At 44.4% G+C, this 12,887-nt stretch overlaps 1 long non-coding RNA gene across 1 annotated transcript; it reads left to right on the top strand.

The window, feature by feature from the left end:
- The first annotated feature begins 815 nt into the window (after window positions 1-815).
- Window positions 816-10,037, top strand: LOC118660652. Its single transcript, XR_004969005.1, has 5 exons — window positions 816-901; window positions 994-1,146; window positions 2,534-2,632; window positions 6,215-6,288; window positions 9,961-10,037. It is a non-coding gene; the product is annotated as an uncharacterized LOC118660652 (long non-coding RNA).
- Window positions 10,038-12,887: the final 2,850 nt, after the last annotated feature.

Below are 12,887 nucleotides of genomic sequence, written 5' to 3'. Positions count from 1 at the left end.
GAGGCTGCTTTCCTATGACATTATGCTGCCTCTCAGAGAAATACATTGGTTAAGCAAGAAAGAATATTGTGAACATAAGAATTACCTAATTCTTGTTATATAATTCACTTTAAAATGGGATTTTAAAAGGTGTGTAATGAATTATTCTGTTCTAAAATTAAAGATATTCCTATCGTGCACTTTAATAATTATGATACTTATAGGGGGATCTTATTCTCATGCTTTATGTTCCTGGGGAAAAACAGCTATTTTCCCACCTTGTTCTCATTCTTCCCTGGGAGGAGGATGACCACTGGGAGATCGCTGAGGCTGTCATATCCTCTGACCCTCCCCCAGGAGCCCTCTGGATATGACCCAGGCACTTCCTCAACTCAGGCCCTTGCCCTGTTGATCCCCCTTCCTGGAACATGCTTTTTCTATACATCGAACTCCCCCACCTCCAAGTCTTCATTCAAATGTTGCCTTCTCAGTAAGGCCTACTAGGACCATTCTATTCAAAATCACATACTGTTCACATCCCCCTCCCCAATCTCACTGTCCTCTGCTGTTTTGTTTTCCGTAACACTTGCTATTTTCCAATGTCTATAATTCATTGCATTTATTGCTTATTGCGTGCCTCACCAACTGGAACATAAGTTCTTTGTGTGTTTAGTGCATCGATGTTCATTCCAAATGCCTGAGACAAATTTGTTTAACGAATGAACAAGTGAGTGAATGGGAAACTATACATTTCTGTACCTTTTCTATTTCCTTCCATTTCTGTTTGCAAAGCAACCAATTTACTGAGTTCTGTTTTTGTTTTGTTTTTTTTGTCAAGCCATGCTAAGAACAGCGAGGAGCTGGCAGCTCACACAGACCTTCGACTGCATTCAGCACTTTCCCTGGAGCTGTGACTCAGCAGGTATGTTATTGAAGACGACTGCTTTGCATGGTCTACAGATGTCTCCAGCTTTCCGGCCTCTGATATATACTCCCTTTTCTCTATACTATTAGGATCCGGAAAGGTAAACAATTTTAAGTTTTTCTATGAAAAGATGCTCAGCTGTTCCTGCATTTGGTGATGCCTGCACAGTCCAAGGCCACCTCGAGGGAAATAACTAGATCTAGAAGGGACTTGGAGAAATGACCTTCAGTGAAGCCCTCTTTGTAAGTGAGTTTGTGGTTTTTTCAAACCCACCCCCAAGGAAATAAGAATCACATCTTCTTCTAAGGTTATCTAGACCAGTGGTCAGCAAACTGCGGCCCCTTGAGCGTGGCTCTTCCACAAAATACCACGTGCGGGCGTGCACATACAGTGCGATTGAAACTTTGTGGCCACACTCAAGGGGCCAAAGAGCCGCATGTGGCTCTAGAGCCACAGTTTGCCGACCACTGATCTAGACAAAGTGGCTCTCTCGTTCTCTTCAATAGCCCATCCCTGCATCCTCCCTTCCCTTCTACTTTCTGACATCTGTGTTCAGAGGTTCCGTTTTCACTCCTAACCTGAAACCCTCTTGCTGCCTTTTGCCTCGACTTTGTCATTTGCTCACAGACGTAGAGTGTGCTGGTGATGTTTACCATTTGGGTGCATTTACACTTAGATTCCCATCACAACAACAACAGAGAGTTGGCCTAATAACCCAGTGCTCTGAAATACATCGGTTTTTCCCTTTTATTTCCACACAGATGACCTAGATGTTGCCAAGTTTCCTTCTTCCATTTTCCAGATGAGGAAACAATATTTCAGAGAGGTGAAATGATTCACCTAAAAGTACCATAGCTATAGAATTGCTGCACCACGTTTCAAACTATTTTAGTCTGACTCCAGGGCATGATACCAAAGATTTCCAGCTACCTCCCCAAACACACGCCTCCTGCTATCCACTGACTGTAGGGATTGGAAGTGCCGAGCGAGGCTGTGACTAGTGAGCTGTAACGTACTTCCCAGACCCCCTGGCAGCTCGTTATGGCCAATGCAATGGGGGCAGTGGAGGTGTGGGCCACTTCCCATGGGTGGGTTTTCCCAGGATGCTTTTTCCCCTTAGCCAGGTAGGTCACGGGGATGGACCATCCAGAAAAATACTAGATTAGTCATCAAACTGGGTCCCTGCATACCTACTTTGGACTATTGCCTGAAGAAACAAACAAACAAAACCGTATTTTTTAAGTCCCTGAATCTTTTGGGTGCGTTTGTTACTTCAGCTTAGCTTTCCCCAGTTTATACAAACCAGATGGGCATTTTGTTTGAGCATTTTCAGTGCTAAGAGGTTTACTACTTTTTTAAGGCATTGTCAAGGTTAACTTTTTAAATGTTGAGTCAAAATATGTTTTTTCTAGTGTAACCAGAATTTTAGCACACGTCTTCAGCCTAGACCTGCAAATATTGGACCACAGCTTAAGGACAACTGAGTCTCTTCCCTTTAGAACGGGCATGAGAGCAGCTGTGCTTTGTAGACACAAAATCATCACTGACACTAGAAGCTGCCTCTCCCCTAAAATGTGCTGTATGGTAGGACACTTGGTTTCACTTTTTTCTTTTGCTGCCTCTTTTCAGGTCAAGAGAGTGAAGCCATGAAGATATTCTCCTCAGGGAATTCTGGTTCTGTCCTCTCCTGATTCAACCTTGTCATCCAAAAGGACTCAGATAAATCAGGTGAAATGGAGGTATTGGGGAGTAGGTCACAGGATTAAGTTAACTTTCTATTACAGGTGCTATCTTAAAGAGAGAGAAAGGGAGGGTGAGCGCTGATCCTGGGTTTCCCTTTACCAAGATCTGTGAAGAGAGAAGCCCCCAAAGGGTTGGAAAGCTGTACAGTGACTCCTTCCAAGAAAGCATTTAAATGCCTTTCCTTGTTCAGTACCACTACCAGGGGAGTCCATGACTCTCAGCTGGACCCTTTTTTTAATCCTCACCTGAGAATATGTTCATTGATTTGAGAGAGAGGGAGAGAGAAAGAGAGAGAGCAACATTGATGTGAGAAAGAAACATCTATTGGTTGCCTCCTGCACATGCCGCGATTGGGAATTGAACCCACCACCTAGGTATATGCCCTAAATGGGAATAAAACCCTCAACTTTTTGGTGTACAGGACAGCGCTCGAACCAACTGAACCACCCAGCCAGGGCAGGACCCTTTTTACCTGGGAAATTATCCTTTCCCTTTCCATTTGCCACATGTGGCTTCTAACCAGGATTTTCCCATGCCTCCATAGTTGCCGTGTACTCACCTGAACATGGCTGGTCAATATTTGGCTAATTGTTTATTCTCCCCCAATTTTAAACTCTTGACCAAACACCTGTAATGTGATTGAATACAAATGTGTCCCCTGACTTGTCCTGCTTGATCCCTATCCTGAAAAGGTACTAAAGGACAAGGATGATATGAGGGTTTTAAAACACAAGGTATTGAAGTAGAAATTAGTCTTCAATCTCAAAAGCTCATCCTAACGTGCCAGGCGGGCAAGCTTTACTAAAATGCTGTGGTTCCTAAAAGCAGACATAATGAGTTTTTATGTTGACACAGTGGGGGATTTCAGCTGGTAAAACAGCTTGGACTCTCAGTGCACGCCACCTTTGTAAGACTCCCTATGGAAAAAGATGGTGGGGGACAGGTGAGACAGCGAAGACAGAGAGCCGGACTGACCGACCCACAGACCTTGCCCCAAACCCTCAGCAGAATGTCTTAAGTTGAGAATATTGGACAGGGCCTATGAATCCATTGGCTGAGAGGATAACTGTCTTCCTGCTTATTTCATCCATCTTCCATCCCCATGACCTCGCTTCGTTCATCCTACCGTGACTCACTTTTCTTCTGGCCAACTAGACCTCATCCGGATGTTTCAAAAGACACATCAACAGCTGCGAGCAGCTAAGCCTTCTTTGTCCACCGGAGCTGTCTGGATCCAGACAAGAATGCAATTTCCTGGGCACAGTGCTGTCCATGTCCTGTAATGCTCTCTCCTGTTTTCCTTAGTGATGATAAATGGGCCCTTTGTGATTGGAAAGTAAACACACACACACACACACACACACACACACACACACACACGCGCGCTCGATGTAAATATAAAAGAAGAACATGTTTCCCAACCAAACCCCAGGGCTAAGATACAATGAGTTCTTTCACTGGAAAGGCCAGTAACTAAAACCCAAAATCTTGGTTTGTCACTGGCCTCTGCTGTGTCTGCAGTCATGTTCAAAGGTGATACCAACTTCCTTCTTGAGCCGGGCAGCAGCCCCTCCTCCCTCTGCCCTGACTCCGTGAGTCTAAACTAATTATTGGTCTTCATTAGGGGACTAGCTGGAGTCAGAAGGCAGTAGGAAAAGCAGTTTGTCCCCAGGTGCACTGTCCATTTCCTTGTAAGGCACAGTGACAGATGCAGGGAGGCCCTCCCAGATGGGGCAAAGGCACTCGGAGGATGCAGGTCCCTCTCCTTTGGAGGACTTTGCTCCTTTCCAAGTCATTCAGGTAGCAGACTGGGACTGACTTCTGTGTCCTCCTTTACGTCCTTTTCAACACCCAGCCCTCTCCCACTCCGTTTCTCTTTTAGGCCTCCATAGAAAAGTACCTTTAACTCCCGCCAAACCTAATCTTGCTGTTAAAGGTTTCCCTCAATGGTATGTACTTCCAGTATAAATTTTGAAAACTTCCTACTGACTTCTTTCATTTGTGCACTCAGAAGAAAGTTCCCATTTGCCTTTCAATGTCTATTTTTTCCTTTCCTGGAAAAAAAAAGGTATGCAACTATGACTGAGTGGAATAAATGATGCAGCCTGACATAGTGGGCCTAAAGTTTGACTCTCAGTTCTACCACTTACTATTTGGGTAGCCAAGTCAGTTATTTAACTTCTGAGAGGTCCAGGTTCTATATGAGAAGATCTCAATAAGGATACCCAACCACTAGGCTCAACTGGACAGGTCCAAGGAAGAAAAAAGTGTTGGTTATTGGGCGTGTGAAGTAAGATAATGTAGGGGCAACCACCTGGCCTGCAAGCAACACTCAATGTGTTTATTAAATCTTAAGGGTAAAAAGGGAGAAAATATTTTCCAGTGTTCATTTCTATTCTCCATAAGATTCTGAGTTAACTCCTCATGGAATCCTAGAGCAGGAGAGGACATTAGATTCATATAGTGCAACTCTTTTATCATTTACAAGAAAGAGCACTGGGTGCCTCAGAAGTTAAACTGACTTGATCATCAAAGAGTTCCTACCAGAGGCTGGACATGCACCCAGGGTAACTGAGACCATGTCGGTAGTCTTCGCCCCACACTGTCTCTCCCCGTTCACCAAGTTTTTCTCTACCTGATTTATTTTCTCTAATCCAACTTAGCTTTTCTCTCAGTTCTAGCATTCTACTCTCCCAGTTCCTTTTAAACTTCTTTAAGTTATTAAAGGAGCCAAACATTTTATCTTTCTAAACTTTCTAAAATATACTAATAAGAGAAAAAATTACGTTTTATGGAAGCTACACAATTGTTTAACCACATCATCTCAACTTTCCTGTTTTTGAGGTGTTCCCTCATGCTCTTATGAAGTTCATGTATAACGTGTTCCACATTTGACACATCCTCTTAGCAGGGGTTGGCAAACTACAGCTTGTGGGCCAAGTCTGGTTTGCCACCTGTTTTTGTAAATAAAATTTTGTTGGAACACAGTCACACTCATTCGTGTGTGATCTATGGCTGCTTTCTGAACAATGGCAGAGTCCAATAGCTGTGACACAGACCGTGGGACCCACAAAACCTAAAATATTTACTCTTTGGGCCTTCATAGGTAAAGTTTGTTGACCCCCACTCTTAACATCAACTTCAGCTTTCTTCAAATCCCCTTTCCATACATGCTCTCCAAGAAACAATTTTCCACAAAAGACTAGATTTATTTTCCCAGAACATTTCAAAGCATTTGATTATTTGTACCTGCATAAAAAGTACAGTAAAAATGTTGAAAAATGATGAAAAGGCACAGAAAAGAATATAGCATTTAGCTATAATTTTGCAGGCAGAGATATCTACTGCTAGTCTCTGAGCTTTTGTCTAAGGACTTATTTGGTCAAGAGGGCCAGGCCCATTCCTGGGCATAAGAGCTTCCTTAGAGTCTCCAATAAATAATGCAGTTTGCAGCTGAGTTTCAAGGGAGAGAATGGAGATAGAAAATTATTCTGCATATTACAACAGGGAAATTTTAAAATTCTTCATCATACTAATAATGTTTATTTATTTATTTTATGCCTGTAGGAAGGAGGATGCTGATGAGGAAGAAAAGATGAACAGCAAAATGGAGAGACCAAGGGACTTGCAGAGAGAGAGAGGTGAGGATTATTTAGCTTTAAAGTTGTAGAGTTCTTCTGTTATAAACTTCCACCATCTCCCCTAAACCAGTAGTCACTTCCACCTCCAAAGAGCCTGGGTGAGTAGTCTACTTGGCAACTCACCCGAATGGTAGAAATTGATGACTGGTGTCACATGGTGTGAACCAAGCTTTTCACATGCAGGGTAGTGACTCCATAAACACAAGAGTCTAGCCAGAGCAGGCAGGCGATCAGATGAAGGAGCCACCATGTTCATCTACTACTTTCAGAAATTCAGATCACTCTTGGCAAGGGAATACGGGATCGTGATGATGTTGTGGTGATTTTCCAGAAGGAGAAAGCCTTTCCCGGGTGGCTTTCTGCTACAGGCTTTAGGGGATTACGGGTGAATAATGCAGCTTGTACTCACTCTTTCCTGTCTGTTGGTTCCCACTTCCTGTCCTTGAGAAAACAGCTAGATCACGTGTATCCTCTTGTACAAGGTTTCCAGAAATAACCAGGTGGAATTTCGACTGAGTTCTAAAGAAACCCAGGCACAGTTGTATACCCAGGCCTCCCGTGCTCAGAAGTGCACAATCCACGTAGGTACCTTGTCCACACTCTGCAGCCACACCATTCGACTTCATGGATAAGAACAAGTGGCCTACTCTATCAATGCAGAATGGCTCCTGTGAAACATGAATGGGAGAGATTATCCTCTTACAACCCTAGATTTTTCCTTTTTTCCATCAGTGCCCACACACACACACACCCACACACACACACACACACTCCATCATGAACATAATTTTAATAGATGATCCTTTATATAGTGTTTATTTAAATCTTAACACTTTGCTTAAAATTGACAAATATTTGCAGACATTCCATATTTCTAAAATATCCTAAGTAAAAGCATTTCTTTTGTGATTCTCAAAGGCTAAAACTGGACAGAAACCACATGTTTTCAGCCTGATCTTACATAATAGAAGAGTAGGTAGTTAGCCTTTCACTGTGACATGGTCTGAGGGCCGCCCGCCCCAGTGTTCTCTGCACAGGCTTTGTGATCCATTGATGTACTTCTATCAAACGTGATGAATTTCTCTGCATTGAAGCACCAGTCCCTGTCAGTCTCCTGGGAAGGAGTGGCCCCTTGGGAAAATCTCATCACGGGCCTCTTGGAACTAAAGTTCGCTGGTGGCTCTCCTTCCTCTCAGATGGGGGCCAAGGCCTCTCCGGGGCGTGCCTGCTCTTTCTCTGCCCCCCCCCCTCCTACCCACCCCCGCCAACAGCTGGCCCTGTTCTCAGCAGCCATAGACAACCCTCTGAAGGGCACCCTTTCATGACATTGTCAGCTCCTGGCACCGGACCCTCCCTCCCAGACAGCAGGGCCACCTCCTCTGCCGCCAGGAGATTAACGCAGCTCAGCCGAGCACAGCTGGGCCCTCGTGGACGGATGTGTGTGTCTTTACTCATCCTGCCTGTGTTTGCCCCCTCTTCCTTTATGGGGTAGCATAGCAGCCCAGCACATCATATGTTCCGCACTCCACACCCACTGCTTTCTCTTCATCCTGGCTATTAACAGCCTCCGTTCCCACACAGCCTGGGCTTTGGCCATAAGGCACCAGGGTCCTGCATGAGCTCTGCCCAGCCCTGTCCTGGCACCCAGTGCATGTTTTCTTCGCCTGGAATGCTCGTCCCACCCTTGCCTGTCTGAAAAACACATACACAACCCTAAGACCACTCAAACACTAACTCTGCCTTCCCGGGATAGTTAACTGAGTCTGCTTCTGGGTTTTTGTTAGCATGTTGGGCAAACTCTTACAGCATTTATAATGATGTAGACTTTTGTTTATTTTCTTTCCCTTCCTCTACATCTAGGCACCCAGAACAAGGACCATAGTCATCTTTAAACCCCCCAGAACCTATAATAGTATCTGTCTCCTAATAAATAAAGTATTAGTTGAATCAGTAGAATATAGTAGTTACTAACACTCTAGTGAGAAATGCTTTATTAGAGACTTTAGGGGTGATAATTAGCTATAATTAAGCTCTTTGCTTCAAAATTGGAGTGAGAAAATACATAACCCAGTATTTCCTCTAAACCCCACTTGCTTAGGTCTGATCGTGCTGATTCATATCACTCTTGAATATCTTCTAGCATTTTCAAACAATATGTCCAAAACTGAATTGCAGATTTTATCCCCTCAATCCTTAATTTTCTGGTTCTCTCCATATCAGTTCATGGCAATTGCACTCTTTCAGTTGCTGTATTTTCAGAAGCCAAATATTTTGGAATATGGCTGACTCACTCCTTCCTCTCACACTCATACCCAGTGCATTAGCAGCAAATCCTGCTGACTCTTCCTTCAAAATAGCATTCCTTCCACTTCCACCTTGGTGCAAGCCGCCTCCTCACTGCTTTGCCTGCTTCCCCTTTGCTGACCTCCCATCTGTGCCTCATGGTCTATTCTCCACACAGCAACTCGAGTGGTCCTTTGAAATAAATCAGATCACATCACTTCTGTGCTCAAAACTCTCCAATGGTCCTCCACCCCCCGCCCCCCCAACTGAACAGTGCCTGGCATATAATCGGTGATGAAGATTTCCCTAATGAATAAAATAATATTTAAGCCTTAGTATAAAAAACAGAAGCCAAGAAACTGCAACTTATCATTGTTTGGTTACCTAATAAGGTATGTGATATGAATTACTACATTTTTATATAATCATGTTTTTATATCACCAAAATGTTCCCAAAATATCTAGGTAAAGATAATCTCTTTCTGCCTAGCGATACATTGACCACAAAATAACCATTTGGTTCTGGCCAGTCACATAGCTCTCAGGGACTTGGTTTCTTCAGCTTTAAAAGGACAGAATTGAAATAAAATATTTCCATAATATCTTGTCATTTGAGATATCTATCAATTTTTTTCCATGAACTTCAGCTCTTTAACTGTCTCTAAACATGGGTGGACCTGCCCTTTCTGAATAGCAATTATTTGATCTGGTTTTGAAAATGTTCTGGTTAATCCACAGAAGAAAGCTGCAGGGCGGCTGGGAGAAGAATCAGGCCTGGCCGGCGGGGTGGTCAGCAGCCCAGCCCAGACGGAACCAGCCTCCTGGGCGACTGGGTGGAGGAGCATGTGTGAGGCTGGCTGTGAGCACAAGCCTTGTCCACCGCCGACCTGTGCCCTTTTCTCTCTTGAGATCTGGGCCGGGGCTTAGCCAAGTGTCCTTGACTTTGGAAATTAATGACGAGGGATGAATTTTCAAGTGTAGCTCCTTCGCACTTGTTTGAGAGATTGTGTTTGCACGAAAGCTGTTTTAACACGGAGGTTGTCTGCAGTAATTTGTTCGGAAATATATTTAGGCAGGAAGCTAATGTAAGATGAAGTCATCGGTGTCAACTCTAACCGATTTTTAAGTGATTGGGTGGAAAGGTTGTTCACCCAGCCTTTGGGTGAAACCTTATGTAAACAAATCAAATATAAAAATTATTAAAACATCACCTTTAGTATTTTTATATTAAATTGAATTCACTTTTCAAAATATTTATAGTGTAATGTAGGTAGGTTTCAGATACAACTCCTTATAACCTTCAATTATTTGTGTGGGACTTACATTTGTCATTTAAGAGTGAGAAAACCGTCTGTCTGCTTATGTAATTTTAAACTTTAATAATTTCAGCTCTCATAATCAGAAGACAGCAAGGCAGTTCAAATTTCTCAGCTTCAGCCCAGTCACTACCCTTCATCAGAAATCGCTCAGAACAATTTTCCAACTCATTGACAACGTTCTCCAGTTTCTGCTGAGTGATTTTGCAATTTGCTTCCATCATCCGTGCTGGGTTCCTCCGAACAATGAGCCTGCAGTGAGTAAACAGACACTCGCTTCCATCGTGCCCCAGCCCAGAGTTAATAAAGCCGCAGTGTGCACTGAGCTTATAAAGACCAGACCTAGATAGGATCATTATCTGACTTAATTACTAATGTAAGCTATAGCCCTGCTTGTAAAAAGTTCCGGAGTTACAGAAATGTAAGCGTAAGTAGTCAAGCTTCTTCCTCCGTTCCTTCCCTCTACCCCTAGGGCCACGTCTGTAGGACTACAGTTCCTAGTTCAGTATCTCTGTGAAATTTTTCTCTACTCACAAACACCAAACAAATATACTTATACACACAGTATACATAAATATGATTTCATCTTCCTCCTTCCCACCCTCCCTCCATCCCTCCCACCCTCCTTCCCTTCTCCCCTTCCTCCCTCCCACCCTCCCTCCCTCCTCCCCTTCCTCCCTCCCTCCCTCTTTCCTTCCTTCCTTCCTTCCTTCCTTCCTTCCTTCCTTCCTTCCTTCCTTCCTTCCTTCCCCCCTTTTTTTCCTTCCTTCCTTCCCATCCCTCTCTCCCTTCCTTCCCTTTCTTTCCAAAAATGCAATCTAACACTAGTCATTATCCTGCTAATTCCTTTTCTGTCACCCAACAATCATCTTAGAGATCCTTCCATGATAGCAGATACAAGTTTACCCCATTTGATTAATTGCCTCTCAGTATTCCAAAGCACAAAAATATTGTGATTTATTCATTCTCCTATTGTTGGACATTTAGGTTGTCACCAGTTTTTCAAGGTCATCAGTAATGCTGTAGATGAGGGAACAAGGGAGGAAGAAAGCAGGGCCAAAGAGCAAAAAGAGAATCAATGGGTACCATTATATAACTAAGACCTAGATGTCAAAACACAGTCAGCATCACGGTTAGCAGGGCCTTTGAGAACTGAGAGCTGACCTCAGGTGACGACCCTTCGTACATCATGCTGGCAGGCCTACCAGCTGGCTGAAGGTCACTGCCTCATGGGTGTTCAGAAGTGATGTACTACTTCGGCAGACAACAGAGACTATGGCACCCCCTAACTCACTGTACCCTGAAGAACATATAAAAGGCCCTCCTTCTTGGCTTACTGTGGCAGAGTTCCTTGGCCAGTCTGAACCTCAGCACCTCCTCTAATGCTTTGTTAAGATTCCTGATGCCATTGGGTTTCTGAAAAGGCCTGAGATTTCAGCCTGCCTAGAGTTCTACTCAGAACCCTGGGGTCAGTTCATTCTTCCCAGGATTCTCATCCTTGTCCTTCAGACCTAGCCCCTGATGCAAGCCCTCCTGCTCACCAATCTTCTGCTCTGCCTTCTGGGGCCCTTTCCTCAGCTCCTCGTGCACCCAGATGAGCTGGCATCAGAGTTCTCTGCACCCTCCACCCCTGCACAGAGCGATTCCTCTGTGACTTCGGCTTTTTGTACTGACGCCTGACCGTCTGGAGAAAGCATCATCTACGTGTAGTCTTTTCAGGGGTCATGGAGGGCTGCTCAGCCTTCATCTTCACCATTTCTGGGGTTGGGTCTGAGGGGATGGAAAGAGGTTGAAGAGATCATAGGTGAGAGAAGGGTTGACATTTTAAATAATATTCATATTCTCTTATGAGTGCTTACCGCTATGGCAACAGCCTCCTCACTGCTTTTCCCGCTTCCCCTTTGCTGACCTCCCATCTCTGCTTCATGGTCTATTCTCTGCACAGCAACTTGAGTGGTCCTTTCAAGGGCCCCTGTCATTGGGCTATACCAGTGGTCGGCAAACTGCGGCCCCTTGAGTGTGGCTCTTCCACAAAATATGACATGCGGGCGCACACGTACAGTGCGATTGAAACTTCGTGGCCACACTCAAGGGGCCAAAGAGCTGCATGTGGCTCGCAAGCCGCAGTTTGCCGACCACTGGGCTATACCATGCCCTTCCCTTCCTGTCACTCTCATCTTCTAAACTCATGGTCATCCCTCCAAATTTATGGACAACTTTGGTTCCTGTGTGCGTGATTGCCTTACATCCCACCTTCATCCTGGGACTCCACTCGCAATGTGGGCGCTTAGCAAAGACCCTGGTCCTCTAGGCACTTGACATCCTCCAGTTCAGGGACTGTCACCTTCGCTCCCCATCTCTGTCATCCACACCCATGCACACATTCCCATCAATCAGAATTCCCCCTCCTCTAAGACCTTACATTTCCACATCTCACTCTCCTCCCAGCTCTCACTCTTTCATGCTCCCCCTTCAACTCCTGCTTTGCAACCTGACTAAGGTCCTCACACTGATGTCCTGAGCCCAGAGCCTCTGCCTCATCCTCATTTATTTCTCTGTCTAATGAGTCTTTGGTCAGATTTATCCTTTCCTTTCTGTCCTCCCCTTTCTATCTTAACCTGTGCTCAATCCTTGTCCAAAAGTCAGCTGCCTTCCATCTGAATTGTTTTAATATTCTTTGCAAGGGCCTCCCTACCTCTAGTTTTTTCTTTGCATATTCACCTTAACTCAGTCCTCAACACTCTATTCTGTGTCAGGAAATCCTAGACTTCCTCTTTTCTTTTCTCCCCTTTGACTGAAGACACTCTCTATGGTTATTGACACCCACTGTCCAGTTTAACTTCACTTGTCTTGATTTTCATCAGTCTGGCCTTTGGTCTTTGTCTCCTTACTTTCATGGAGATCTAGAACTGTCTGTCATCTTGGAGCATCTTCGTTCCCTAGGTTTGGGGTTACTTAAGTTTAGAGGACAGTTGCAAATCCTTTTATAAGATTTTATGT

Source organism: Myotis myotis, unplaced genomic scaffold (assembly GCF_014108235.1).
Source record: "Myotis myotis isolate mMyoMyo1 unplaced genomic scaffold, mMyoMyo1.p scaffold_m19_p_7, whole genome shotgun sequence".
Taxonomy (NCBI): Eukaryota; Metazoa; Chordata; class Mammalia; order Chiroptera; family Vespertilionidae; genus Myotis; species Myotis myotis.
Note: the sequence above shows the minus strand (reverse complement) of the source record. Positions and strands in the feature narration are given on the sequence as shown.